Consider the following 13,646-nt stretch of genomic DNA (forward strand, 5'->3'; position numbering starts at 1 on the left):
CTAAGGGGCTTCCCTGGTGGCGCAGTGGTTGAGAATCTGCCTGCTAATGCAGGGGACACGGGTTCGCGCCCTGGTCTGGGAGGATCCCACGTGCCGCGGAGCGACTAGGCCCGTGAGCCACAACTACTGAGCCTGTGCGTCTGGAGCCTGTGCTCAGCAACAAGAGAGGCCGCGATGGTGAGAGGCCCGCTAACCGTGATGAAGAGTGGCCTCCGCTTGCTGCAACTAGAGAAGGCCCTAGCACAGAAACGAAGACCCAACATAGCAATCAATCAATCAATCTTTAAAAAAATAAAAAAATAAAAAATAAAAGGTCGGGCTTCCCTGGTGGCGCAGTGGTTGAGAGTCTGCCTGCTAATGCAGGGGACACGGGTTCCAGCCCTGGCCTGGGAAGATCCCACATGCCGCGGAGCAACTAGGCCCGTGAGCCACAACTACTGAGCCTGCGCGTCTGGAGCCTGTGCTCCGCAACAAGAGAGGCCACGATCGTGAGAGGCCGGCGCACCGCGATGAAGAGTGGCCCCCGCTTGCCGCAACTAGAGGAAGCCCTCGCGCAGAAACGAGGACCCAACACAGCCAAATAAATAAATAAATAATAATTAAAGGTGCTAATAATTTAAAAAATAAATAAATAAAAGGTAAGCTAAGGAATATGCAGGTAAAATATTGATTAGTAATGTGAAAAACATAAAGAGTTTTAATAATATAAAGAAATGCTCATGACAGAGTAAAAAAATTGAAAGAAATTTTTATACACAATGGTGAACACAACCAAGTTTAAATTATAGATATAAAGACACAAGATTAAGGAAAAAAGTGAATATGCAAAAATGTTAAGTTCATTTCTGGTTAATAAGTTGATGACTGATTACATACTATTCCTCTCCTTATATTTGCTACATTTAATTTGCCCCCCTACAATGGGCATACATTACTTTTTTACATTAAATAGAAATTATTAATTCTCTTCAAATAAAAATGTAAGATCAATTTTTTAGTCTCAGTAAAAAAATTTGTGATCTTATTTATTCACTTGAAACCATGGTCTTTTATCACTGTCTAAAGAGGCAGTTTCACCACAGCACACACCAAGATAAAAAGCCTCACTTGATCCAATTACACTGCTTATTAAGAGCTATTTAATGAGACAGTCACACCTTTGAGTTATTAGATGCTGTAATGGTCCTGCAGAGTTCCAAACAACTAAGCTAACAGAATTACCTTTGATTCTAAATTGTTTGCCAGAAGATTAATCCATCTATCCCTGAAAAAAATTAAGTGTTCCTCCAGTGTGTTCAACTTCCTCCAATCTCATTTTAATCAAGGATGTTGGCCTCAGTCGACAGAGGTATTTTTTAACAGATTTATTGAAGTATAATTGATGTACAAAGAAATGCACTTATTTAATGTGTGCAATTTGATGAGTTTAGACATGTGCAAACACCCGTGATACCATCACCACAATCAACATAATAGACATATGCAACACCTTCCAAAGTTCCCTTGTGTCCTTTTGTTTTAGTTTTTTGGAGTGCACAATACCGTACTGTTAACAATTGGCACTACGTTGTAGAGCCGATATGTAAAACTTATTCATCTAGCATGACTGAACTTTATAAAGGATAGTTATTTTTAATTGCTTAAATTACAATACAAAGAGTTTAATTTTTCCTTTAACTTTCCAAAAATGCATATACAACATAATACCTAAAAAACTGTTGTCATCGATAGATAAATTTTCGGGTGGTCTTTACATGTTTTGGCATCTGTCAAAGAATAAAGAAAGGTCTTTCTGATATAGTGACATTTGGACACAGACTGGGAGGAAATAATGAGCATTCCAGACAGAAGGAACACTAAGGGCAACAACCCTGAAATAGAAGCACATGTGGCAAATTCAGGGAAGACCAAGGACACCAGTATGGTTGGTGCAAGTGTGCAAGCTGGGCAGTGAGAGATGACAGAGTGAAGCAGTGGCCCAGATGACAGAAGCCCTTGTAGACGCTGTGGGCTCTGAATGTTCCTGTGTGGCACAGGTAGTCCTAGATGCTTTGGGACAAGGGGATGGCATACTTGACAGTCATTTTAAAAAGTTCATTCTGGCTTCTCTGGAGAACAGGCCATAAGTGAGCAAGGATGGGAAAAAGGAGACCCGTTAGGAGATAATGGCAATAATCCAGGAAAGAAACCATATTGCCTTGGACAAAGAGAACAGCAGTGGAGATGGTAAGAGGTCAGAGTTTACACATATTTTGACAGAATTTGCTAATGGACTGGATGTGGAATGTAAGAAGAGTGAAGGATGACCCCAAGGTTTTCGGTTCAGACAAGTGGAAGAAAGATGCAATCACATACTGACATGCAGAAGACTAAAGGAGTCTTGTTTTTGAAACAGTGCAGCAATGCGCAAGTCTCCTAAATCCATGGGGTGCAATTTACTTTTGTCTATGTCAGGAAGGAAAGGCTACATGACAAAAGGGTGCTAAGTGCAGAGAGTACAAGCTTCATCTTCTTCTCAATTTTATTTGAAGCCAATGTTCACTATAACAAAACAAATGTTAAATTTTGTATGCTTAGCTCTAGCCTGGATTTGCATTCAATTCATACCCAATACCAATGCTGCTGTCAGCACATGCCCCACTTTCTAATCCCCATAAGGCCTCAGTGGCCTGCTAAACCCTAACTATCCTACATAGCGGAAAATCTCACAAAGTAAAAAGACAGAGATATAAAGGAGGGAGGGGAGACAGGCAAATTAGTATGTAGGTGGGTAGATAATCCTTACTTCCCTATTCACTCAGCCTTCATTGTCCATTCCATTTCATAACTCCTTCCAAGCTTTATGTTATATGTTCAGTACATTCTGAAGGCACTGTGAATGTGAGCAAATTTAGGATTCAGGGAGGGGGGATGGGAAAAATTGGTTGTGAAGTGATACTGTAAAGAGAAATGTGAAGAAAATGAAAATGTATTCATTTCTTTAAAAAAAAATCTTTAAAAATATGAAGTCACTTTGTTAATATCTAATTGATTTGTGAGTGAATCAATTGTTGCTAAAACAATTAAGTTAAAGGATGATGGGAACTTTATATTAGAGGGCTCTGAATGATACCACCTGAACCCAGTGATTCATCTTAGCATCATTAAAAGTGAGAAACCACACATTGTGTCCTTATGATGTGAAGGAATAAGAAGACATACACAGAACCCTCCAAGAATATTCTTGCCTAAAAAAATTCAAACTGGGGACTTCCCTGGCAGTCCAGTGGTTAAGACTCTGTGCTTCCACTGCAAGGGGCACAGGTTTGATCCCTGGTTGGGGAACTAGATCTCACATGCATGCTGCAACTAAGAGTCCACATCCGTAACTAAGAGCCTCCATGCCACAGCTGAAGATCTCGCATGCTGCAACGAAGATCCCATGTGCTGCAACTAAGACCCAGTGCAGCCAAAATAAATAAATAAATAAATATTTTTTAAAAAAGACCCTGAATAGCCAAAGCAATCTTGAGAAAGAAGAACAGAGCTGGAGGAATCAGGCTCCCTGACTTCAAACTATACTACAAAGCTACAGTAATCAAGACAGTATGGTACTGGCACAAAAACAAATATAGATCAATGGTACAGGATAGAAAGCCCAGAGATAAACCCACACACATGTAGTCACCTAATTTACGACAAAGGAGGCAAGAACATACAGTGGAGAAAAGACAGCCTCTTCAATAAGTGGTGCCGGAAAACTGGACAGCTACATGTAAAAGGATGAAATTAGAACACTACCTAACACCATACACAAAAATAAACTCCAAATGGATTAAAGACATAAATGTAAGACCAGACACTATAAAACTCTTAGAGGAAAACATAGGAAAAACACTCTTTGACATAAACCACAGCAAGATCTTTTTTGACCCACCTCCTAGAGTAATAAAAATAAAATCAAAAATAAACAAATGGGACCTAATTAAAATTAAAAGCTTTTGTACAGCAAAGGAAACCATAAACAAGATGAAAAGACAACCCTCAGAATGGGAGAAAATATTTGCAAATGAAACAACGGACAAAGGATTAATCTCCAAAATATACACACAGCTCATGGAGCTCAATATCAAAAAAAGAAACAACCCAATTAAAAAATTGGTGGAAGACCTAAGTAGACATTTCACCAAAGAAGACATACAGATGGCCAAGAGGCACATGAAAAGATGTCCAACATCACTGATTATTAGAGAAATGCAAATCAAAACTACAATGAGGTATCACCTCACACCAGTCAGAATGGCCATCATCAAAAAATCTACAAACAATAAATGCTGGAAAGGGTGTGGAGAAAAGGGAACCCTCCTGCACTGTTGGTGGGAATGTAAACTGATACAGCCACTATGGAGAACAGTATGGAGGTTCCTTAAAAAACTAAAAATAGAACTACCATACGACCCAGCAATCCCACTACTGGGCATATACCCTGAGAAAACCATAATTCAAAAAGATTCATGTACCACAATGTTCACTGCAGCACTATTTACAATAGCCAGGTCATGGAAGCAACCTAAGTGTCCATCAACAGATGAATGGATAAAGAAGATGTGGCACATATATACAATGGAATATTACTCATCCATAAAAAGAAACGAAATTGAGTTATTTGTAGTGGGGTGGATGGACCTAGAGTCTGTCACACAGAGTGAACTAAGTCAGAAAGAGAAAAACAAATACTGTATGCTAACACATATATATGGAATCTTAAAAAAAAAAAAATGGTACTGATGAACCTAGTGGCAGGACAGGTATAAAGACGCAGACGTAGAGAATGGACCTGAGGACACGTGGGGGGGGGGGAGGGGGAAGCTGGGATGAAGTGAGAGAGTGGCATGGACATATATACACTACCAAATGTAAAATAGCTAGCTAGTGGGAAGCTGCTGCATAGCACAGGGAGATCAACTCAATGCTTTGTGACGACCTAGGGGGTGGGATAGGGAGGGTGGGAGGGAGATACAAGAGGGAGAAGATATGGGGATATATGTATACATATAGCTGATTCACTTTGTTGTGCAAAAGAAACTAACACAGTATTGTGAAGCAATTATACCCCAATAAAGATCTATTTAAAAAAAAAAAACCATGGTGAGAGCATGCGTCAGATGTTTGAGGAAGAGCAAAGAGGTTAACTGAGCAGAGTTAGTGAGTGAGGGGAGAGTAGTTGGAAATGAAGTTGGAGAAGCAATAAAGGGGTCAGATGGTGGCAAGCCTCACAGCCCACAGTAAAGACTTTGCTTTTTACTTTGGGTGGCAATGGGAAGCCATCAGAGGGTTTTGGAAGAGAGAAGAAATCTTAACTTATGTTTTAAAAATAATCACTTTGGCTACTCTGCTGACTATATGGTAGGAGACAAAGAGAGAATAGATCAGTTAGGAGGCTATGGCAGATTGCAAAAAAATGGCCCCAAATTCTTCCCTGTTCCTGTATGCACATTTCCTTACAAAGTACCTTTGCTGCTCCTCTCGTAAGTAGTCTATTTCAACATCCCCTTGGATTTGGGCTGTCTTTGTAACTATGAACAACAGTGGGAGAAGTGAAGTTGTGGGAATTCTTAGTCTATATCTCAAAAGGCCATACAGCTCCCTCTCGCTCTCTTGGCTCTATTAGACCACGGTGTTAAGAAGCATGGGACAGCTTATTGGTCCCGGTGCAGCAGAGATAAGCCATCCCAGCTGAAGCCTCCAAATCCACTCATTTGCTACATGAGTGAGCCCACCAGCAAAAGAACTCCCCCCACCCCGACCTCCCCAAGCCTGATCCAAATTGCCAGCCCCAGAACCATAAATAAATGATTGTTGCTTTAAGCCACTAAATTCCGACGGTGAGTGGTAATAGATAACTGATACAGAGGCTGTCACAACATCAAGGACATAGACAATGGAGGCTTAGACTAGAGTGAGAGCAGTGGGTAGTGAGAAGTACTCAGAGTCTAGACATATTGTGAAGGGACAGCCAATAGGCTTTCCTAATAGTTTACAGGTGGCTTGTGAGAGATGAGTCAGGGATGACACCCAGGTTTTTCGCCCAAGTCATGGAAAAGGTAAAGTTTCCACGAATTGAGATGGGGAAGACCACAGGTGAAGCAGGTATAGGAAGAAAATCAGGAGCTGAATTTGAGATTTCTATTCGTCATCCAAAAAGAAATGCTGAGTAGGCATCTGGATACACAGAGTCTAGAGTTCAAAGGAAGAGGTCCAGGCAAATATACATATATAAATATATATTTTATATATTTATATATATAAATAAATTTGGGGGCTAATAGGGTATTATTAGTATTTAAAGCTAGTATTTAGGACCATGAGGACTGAGCCCAGGAACTCTTCAATATTGAGAGGTCAGAGAGATAAGAAAGAACCAGTAAAGGAATTGAAAAGGAGCAGAGGGGTAGGAGGAAAACCAGGAAGGGTAGCATCTTTGATACTAAGGGAAGAGAGTGTTTTAAGAAGCAGAGAGTGATCAACTGTTTCCAAAACTGCTGATAGGAAATGGTAACTATGTGACAGGATACAGGCTGTGGCTCATACTATGGTGGAAATCATTTTGCAGCTTCCAAATGTATCAAATCAACATGCTGTACCTTAAACTTACACAAAGTTATGTGTCAATCATATGTCAATAAAGTTGGGAAAACGATCTGTCAAGTAAAAGATGAGGATTAAAAACAGATCTTTGGACTTAGCAAAATGAAAGTCATTAGTGACTTTGAGGAAAGCAATTTTTTTTTAGAGTAGCAAGGGAGAAAGTCTGATGAAAGTGAGTTTAATAACAAATGGGAGGAAGTAATCGGACACATGAGTATAAGTTTTGCCATAAAGGGAAGTTGTGTGGTGGCATAAGGAGGATATGGGGTCAAGAAAGAGTAATTATTTTAAGGTAGGAGAAATAACAGCATGTTTAGATACTGAAGGGAATAATCCAGTAATGAGGGAAAATGTGATCTTGCAGGAGAGAGAGACGCTGGAGCCAAATCCTGGAGTAGGAGAAAGGAATCTTCGTGCATGAGTGAGGAATTCTCCTTAGAAACACAGAGACTATTCCACAAGACTCTCAGTCCTAAAATAATAGGAGGGAAATCAGAGGGAAATCAGGTACACCCACCTCCCACATCCATGGCAACTGTCATCAGTTATCAAGGCATTTTTCACACCTCCGAGACCAGAACCAACCTAAAAATGCTCAACATAACCTTCCAGGCATCCTAATAGATGGGAGTTGTCACATGTGATGAGAAGTACAGCTGACTCTTGAACAATGTGGCGCTGAGGGGCGCTGACCCTCCCTGCAGTGGAAAACTCGCATACGGCTTTACAGTCGGCCCTCCCTACCCACGGTTCCACATGCATGAATCCAACCAACCATGGATCGTGTAGTACTGTAGCACATATTTATTGGAAAAAATCCAAGTATAAGTGGATCCTCTCAGTTCAAACCCATGTTGTTCAAGGGTCAACTGTATTTGCCAAAATATTTTGGAAGTCCAAAGGTCAAAAAGAGGTGCAAAAAGCAAAAACCCTCTCCTTTCTCGTAACATAAATATTCATTGGAGATATATGTTATTTTTAAATTTGGAACTAGTTCTATACCTGCTATCCTACTACTGAAATTGTAATTATTTGATGGATAAAGTTGATAACAGGAGGCTTCACCAAAACCTGAAATCCAAACTACCATTTTTAACTTCAAAGCCAGCCATGCGCTTCAGAAAAACTGTCACCCTCACGCTCAAATCTAACTTTTTTCTAACCTGCCTTCCTCCTCACTAAACACTAAACAGTCCCAACCTTTTGGACTCGGATACCATGGTCAATGAGTTTTGTTATTAGATGCTCAGCCTCGTCATTAGATGTTTCCCCTACCTCTTAGGCCTACAAAAACTAGACTTTTCTTCTTTGCTGGCCAGTTCATTGAAGGCTAATCATCCTTCCAAGCTCCAAGGCTCAGAAGAATATTTCCATACCATCTACCCCACACCTCTGAGGGTGCATATCCAGGTATCTTCATCTCTCATGTATACTGATCACTACCACTGGCAATCTAAAACCTCAGAAACGATGGTCTATCTCATAGTCTCTCTCTCCACCCTGGGTACACAATCATCTGGGGTCAACGTCTAGGTGAGTGATTCATCCAACACACCAGTCTCATTGTTCTTTAACACCTTCATGTCACCTCCATTTCAGCCATCTACATCCATGGCCAGACCCTACACTCCATCAGCACTCTAAAAATCTGAAACTCCAATATTCTACTCAGACTACAGAGTACTTCTATCCTATCAGCTATCTCCCTTATACCTACCTACACATGTGTATTTACTTCATTCTGACTTCTAATCCCTTGAACCAATTATTTTCTCTCAATCTTTCAGCCTGCTCCTGGCTTGGTCATCACCTCTATCCAGTCTAAACCTCACATTCCATCACTTCAACCACCATCTTGTCAATAACTTGAATTCCCTTGCATTCCTACCATAGGTACATTACAAAATCCAAATACTGGATCATTCCAACTATTCATAATCTCTAGTTCTACTGAATTTTGCTATAGAAAGTCACACAATTATATGAACTAGTGTCACTACAAATGAATGCTCCTTGCCTAACTGGTAAACTTTCCCAAAATCTCTAGTCAGCTTTTTCTTCCATTCCTGATGGCATTTGACAGCTGACCATTCTCGCCTTCTCAAATTCTCTCCCTCCTTGTCTTCTAGAGCTCCACTGTCATTAAGCTGTTCTTTCTCAGTCTTTTTCATTGGATCATCTTCCTTATATGGTGGTGCTTCCCAGAGTTCCTCTTCTGTTTTATTCTTTCTTATTCCACAAACTCCGTCTTAGGTATCACATCCACTCTCAACACTGTCTTCACTATCACTTATATGTCAATAACATTTTAATCTCTAGATTACCTAGAATCCCCTTCCTCATCCCCAGAAGAATGTGGCCAACTGCCCACTGAATAGCACCAACTGTGACCTAAAGGCATGTTCAAGACCGATCTTATTCTCCCATACATGTGATAATCCTCATGTGATTCCTATCTTAGGAAGTCATAAACCTAGGAGGCATCCTTGACTCTACCTTCCCCTCATCCCACATATCCAAGTGGGCACCAACTTCACCATCTTAATATACCTTGCATCCATCCTATCCTCGAGCTCCACTGCATAATTTGGAGTTCTATCATATCTTGCCTTCACAATTGGGCCTTGCTCCACTACAATTCATTCTGCACATTGCCACATAAAACTGATCTTAACTTTCCTCCACTTAAAATCTCTTCCCCATGGACCACCACAGCCTGAAGGATAATGTTCAAAACCTTTAACATGGTGGGGAAGAGGACCTTTTATTATTTGGTGTTTGCTTACTTATTAAACCTCATCTCTCTATTCTCTCCTTAACACATTAAAGTCTGTGTTTTGTCTGTAACTTATTCATTTGGTCTTAGTTCTTTCTTGTGCCTACAATGCCTTATCCACCACCCTCAACAAACAATCCCTACTTGCTCTCAAAATTCAGTTCAGATGAAAATGTCTCCAGAAAGCCTCTTCTGAATGTCCTAAAATCTCACACTCACACAGTTTTCCTCTATTCCCCACTATACTCGACGCATACATCTAATTATAATATTTATCTCATTGTATTTTGGCCTTGTCTGTGGCTTCCAAGCAATACTATAAACTCCTGAAGAAAAGTTAGGGACTTGGGGCCAGAGCAGGTGCTCTGTCTTTACTGAGTGAAAAAATAAGTAATGAATACAATATCTTTAACACGTATGAATCTGTAAAAATTCCATTTATTTACATGTTTCAGCAATTCAAAACAACTTTAACAAAAAGTTTCCTCCACTCCCTCCATGTTTTGTCCTAATAGCATATGCTAAAACCTGAAGGTCTGATAGCATAAATCAACCAGTTCAATGACTGTTAAATAGAGTAAAACTCAAAGTAAATTCTGAGAGCAGCAAGGCCAAAGAAAAAGGTTTGTCAAAAGAGGAGGGAAAGATACACCCCGGCAGCCAGAAAACCTCATAACAAAACTATAGTTCAACATTCACAATTATAACATGTGTTCAACACGCTTATCAGCCAAATGAGCAGTCACTTTATCTGACCAAAAAGAGATTAGAGGATATATTCTAAAACAACGGAAAGAACTGAAATCTTCAGGTTAGAAGCTTGAGTGGAATGTGTCATTGGTCCCCAGTAAGTGAAATCATGAATCTTTAAATAAATAATAACAAACTTATCTATGCAGTTCAAATTCTCAACTTCCTTGGGCCTAAAGAAATGTTCTCCCTTCATGAACAATGGAAAATTTTACAGTATTTAATGTCATAGCTTTTGAAATGTCTTCAAAATATATAAAACTAAAGTAACTCAGGCTAACTGAATGAACGCCAATATAAATTAACAAAATCTTTAAATCATAAATGCAATTATATTACTTCCAATGTGGCTTGGAACAGGTTAAAAAATTATGAGGCCAGAAGTACTTGGTGGACCCAATTTCTAAAAACAACAATGTTCAATCTATTGTTTGAAAAGAGATGGGCTCTTCCACATTGCTTGAAAAATCTGTTTCAAATAATTGAAATGGGAGAAAAATGACAAACATCCCTTGTCCTATTAGCTTAGCAAATTTGTTTCCTATCGAGTGGAAATAGTACACACAACCTCCAAACAATTTATCACTAATTGTGAATCAAAGATTTATATTATACTTATATATCATATTGTATTATATTGCTCATCTCTAGATCTGTAGTACTTTTAAAAAATATAATACTTATAGATTTCACATCTCCTAAAGAAACATCTATTGCCCACCTGATCAAAGTTTAAATTATCACCCAGGTTTTTTGAGATAAACTGAGCTCATTGTCATCAATCAAGAAATATTAAGATCAGGTTTTGCTATAGACCCATAAATAATCCTGAAACTACTATTTCCTTACATTTCTTCCAAATATAGGTATAATTTCACATTTCATTGTGTTTTTCTCCCGAAATTTTAATTGTTTTTCCTTCACACAGATATTTTCATGTACACCTGAATCCCCTGAGTCTCCCCAAATTTTAAACCAGAAGACTCCACTTAGATTTTTTTCCTCAGCTCTAGCATTTCTCCTTGGTCTTCCCATCTTGATCTGCTCCATTTCTAGAACAAGAAAGATCTAGCAAAAGCAAAATTTTTTAAAGTTCAATTTTCTTAAATTTTCCAAACCCCTAATAGTGATATAGGGGTTTAATTCACCTAATGGTTTGTGAACAATAGTCAAAAAGTATCACAAGGCTATGAATATTATGTCTCAGAAAAACTATTCTAGAAATTTAACACCTGCAGGAAGGCCAAACAAATTACTTAATAAGTACCATCAATCAATCAACAATGAAAAACTATTGTTACAACTCTATGGGCATTTTTATTCTCAAACTAATGATTTATTTACCGTTTGGTTATCAATTCTCAACTGGAGACAGCAATCAATTAAAATCCAGTAAATTTTAGGTTGATAAAATAAATGTTAACAAAGACATGATACTGAAAGACATTAGCCAGGTGATGACAACTACCTAATATTAACCAAGTAAGCAAATAACCAAGGCAGAGGTTTTAGTTACCACTAATTTACTAAAGCAAGTAAAAATGCTTCAAAAATTGCATTCTTATCCAATGTTTTTATATCATATCTTTAAATGTAACATTAAAAAGCTCCTGATTATTACATTTCAAAATTTAGATGAGTCATAGTGCTTTGAGTGCAGGAATTGGATGTGAATCAAAATTGTAAACATGCACTTGCTTGCTAGTCAAAAAGTCAACATGGACAGATTCAGGAAGAGTAAAACATATAATCTTAAAATATATCCAGGGTTTTTTAAATGGTCACTTCTCAACTGTTAACACAGTTCAGTAAACATGCAATCTGCCCATCCTGTCCTTGAACATCTCAATATTACTACATATTTCTAACCCCATCACCTCACTTTATGGATAGGTGCCTGAGACCTAGGGTCTTTAGCGATACTTAGCAGGATTATGCCTCAAGGCCATCATGGTCTGAGGCTTACCAGAGGTGAAAGTAAGGAAAACTGAATGAGGTCCCAGAAGAGCTATAGCTTATGATACAGGATCATAAGCTTCTGTGCCTAAATCTAGAGCCTGAAATTGAGTCATCAAATCTAGACAATAAAACTGGCAGATAAACTGGAAGAAAAAGACAGGGAATGCCCATTAGTTTACGGCATAAGACCTTGACCATGAAGGAACACATCAAAAAAGTGTTGAATAGATGAATGATTGATTGCATGATACTTGATAGCATGATTTCATTGATTTTAGAAGCTCCAAATTCAGAAACTAAACTGAGGGATCAGGATGCCATGGCTGAAATTAAAACTCATGGAGAGTAGGGGCAACACAGCTGCAAGTCTCTGCAAATCTTTGCATAGCTGTTGCAGACATTTCAAAACATACATTCATACATGTATGTGATATAGAGAGAGAGATACAGATATATACTGTTTCTTCAGGGAATTCCTGCAAACGAGGACAGAGGCAGAGAACCAGGAGGTCTGAAAACAGGCCCTGCTCACCCATAAGCCTTTGCATTAAAGTGGACAGGATCTAAGTGAGTCACTGGAAATTAGGAGGAGACAGTCACCCCAGGACGAGCAGGACAGGGCTGGAATCCCCTGTGCTGCCTTCGAGTAGGGAATCGGTCGGGGGAGAGTGGGACGACGGCAACCTGCTGCAGGAAGGTATGCAAAGATCGCGCCGACCTGTTTCCGAGTCGGGATCCCGCTGAGCCCCACCGCAGGCACCAGAGCAGGCCCCACCCAGGCATCCGAGAGCTCTGTAACGTAGAAGGCCTAGTCTTTCAGGAGTTCAGAACCCAGACAGGACAGGACGAGGGCAAACGGCAAGACCTGTCCCCTTCCTGACCGCCCACACCGCGACGCGGCCCTGCCACCACATGCTCCACTGCCCCATCTCCCATCAGAGCGCCAGGCCCACAGGGCCTTAGCCTCCCTCCCAGCAAGCTGAGTCAGGCCACCGGCGGGTGCGATCCGGCGGCCTCTGTGCTGGAGGCAGCGGCCCGCAGCCAGCCGCCTACCACCCACATAGCTTACCTTCCTTCTGCCACAAGCTCAGCCCCACGCCGGCTGCCTGACGTGGCCCGCCCAGCCGTCTCGAACGCCTGGGGGCGGGGACTACGGGGAGACAGCCAATGGACTGCAGACGGCAAGGGCCTGCCCCGCCTCCTCCACCTTCGGCCCGCCCGCCCTCGCTCGCGCGCACGCGCGTTCAAGGCCAAGGCCGCGCACTGCGGCTGGAAGGCAGCGTGGGCGGAGAAGCGCGGCTCCGCAGCCGCCTGGGGACAAGTGCTGGCTGCGGGGCTGCGCCGCAGTGGGGAGTTGGCCCAAGGGAAGGCAGTTTAAAGGAACCCGCCTGGAGATGCCACTGCAGCGTGTCCGGATGGTCCTGTTGGCAGCCTGCCCCTATGCAGCTTTTGGCGGTGCAAAGCAGCTTCTTGGTATTTGGAGATTTTGTTTCCCGGGAAAAAAGTAATACCGATAACATTAGGATTCAGAAAT

The 13,646-nt window shown here is 40.7% G+C and overlaps 1 protein-coding gene across 2 annotated transcripts in view; it reads right to left on the reverse strand.

The window, feature by feature from the left end:
- FOCAD (focadhesin) overlaps window positions 1-13,226 on the reverse strand; it is a 311,371-nt gene extending 298,145 nt beyond the window's left edge. For both annotated transcript variants that reach the window (XM_059924644.1, XM_059924643.1), the window contains exon 1: window positions 13,182-13,226. The gene's annotated coding sequence lies outside the window, so the exon portion shown is untranslated. The remainder of the gene's footprint in view (window positions 1-13,181) is intronic.
- Window positions 13,227-13,646: the final 420 nt, after the last annotated feature.

Source organism: Balaenoptera ricei, chromosome 6 (genome assembly GCF_028023285.1).
Source record: "Balaenoptera ricei isolate mBalRic1 chromosome 6, mBalRic1.hap2, whole genome shotgun sequence".
Lineage (NCBI taxonomy): Eukaryota > Metazoa > Chordata > Mammalia > Artiodactyla > Balaenopteridae > Balaenoptera > Balaenoptera ricei.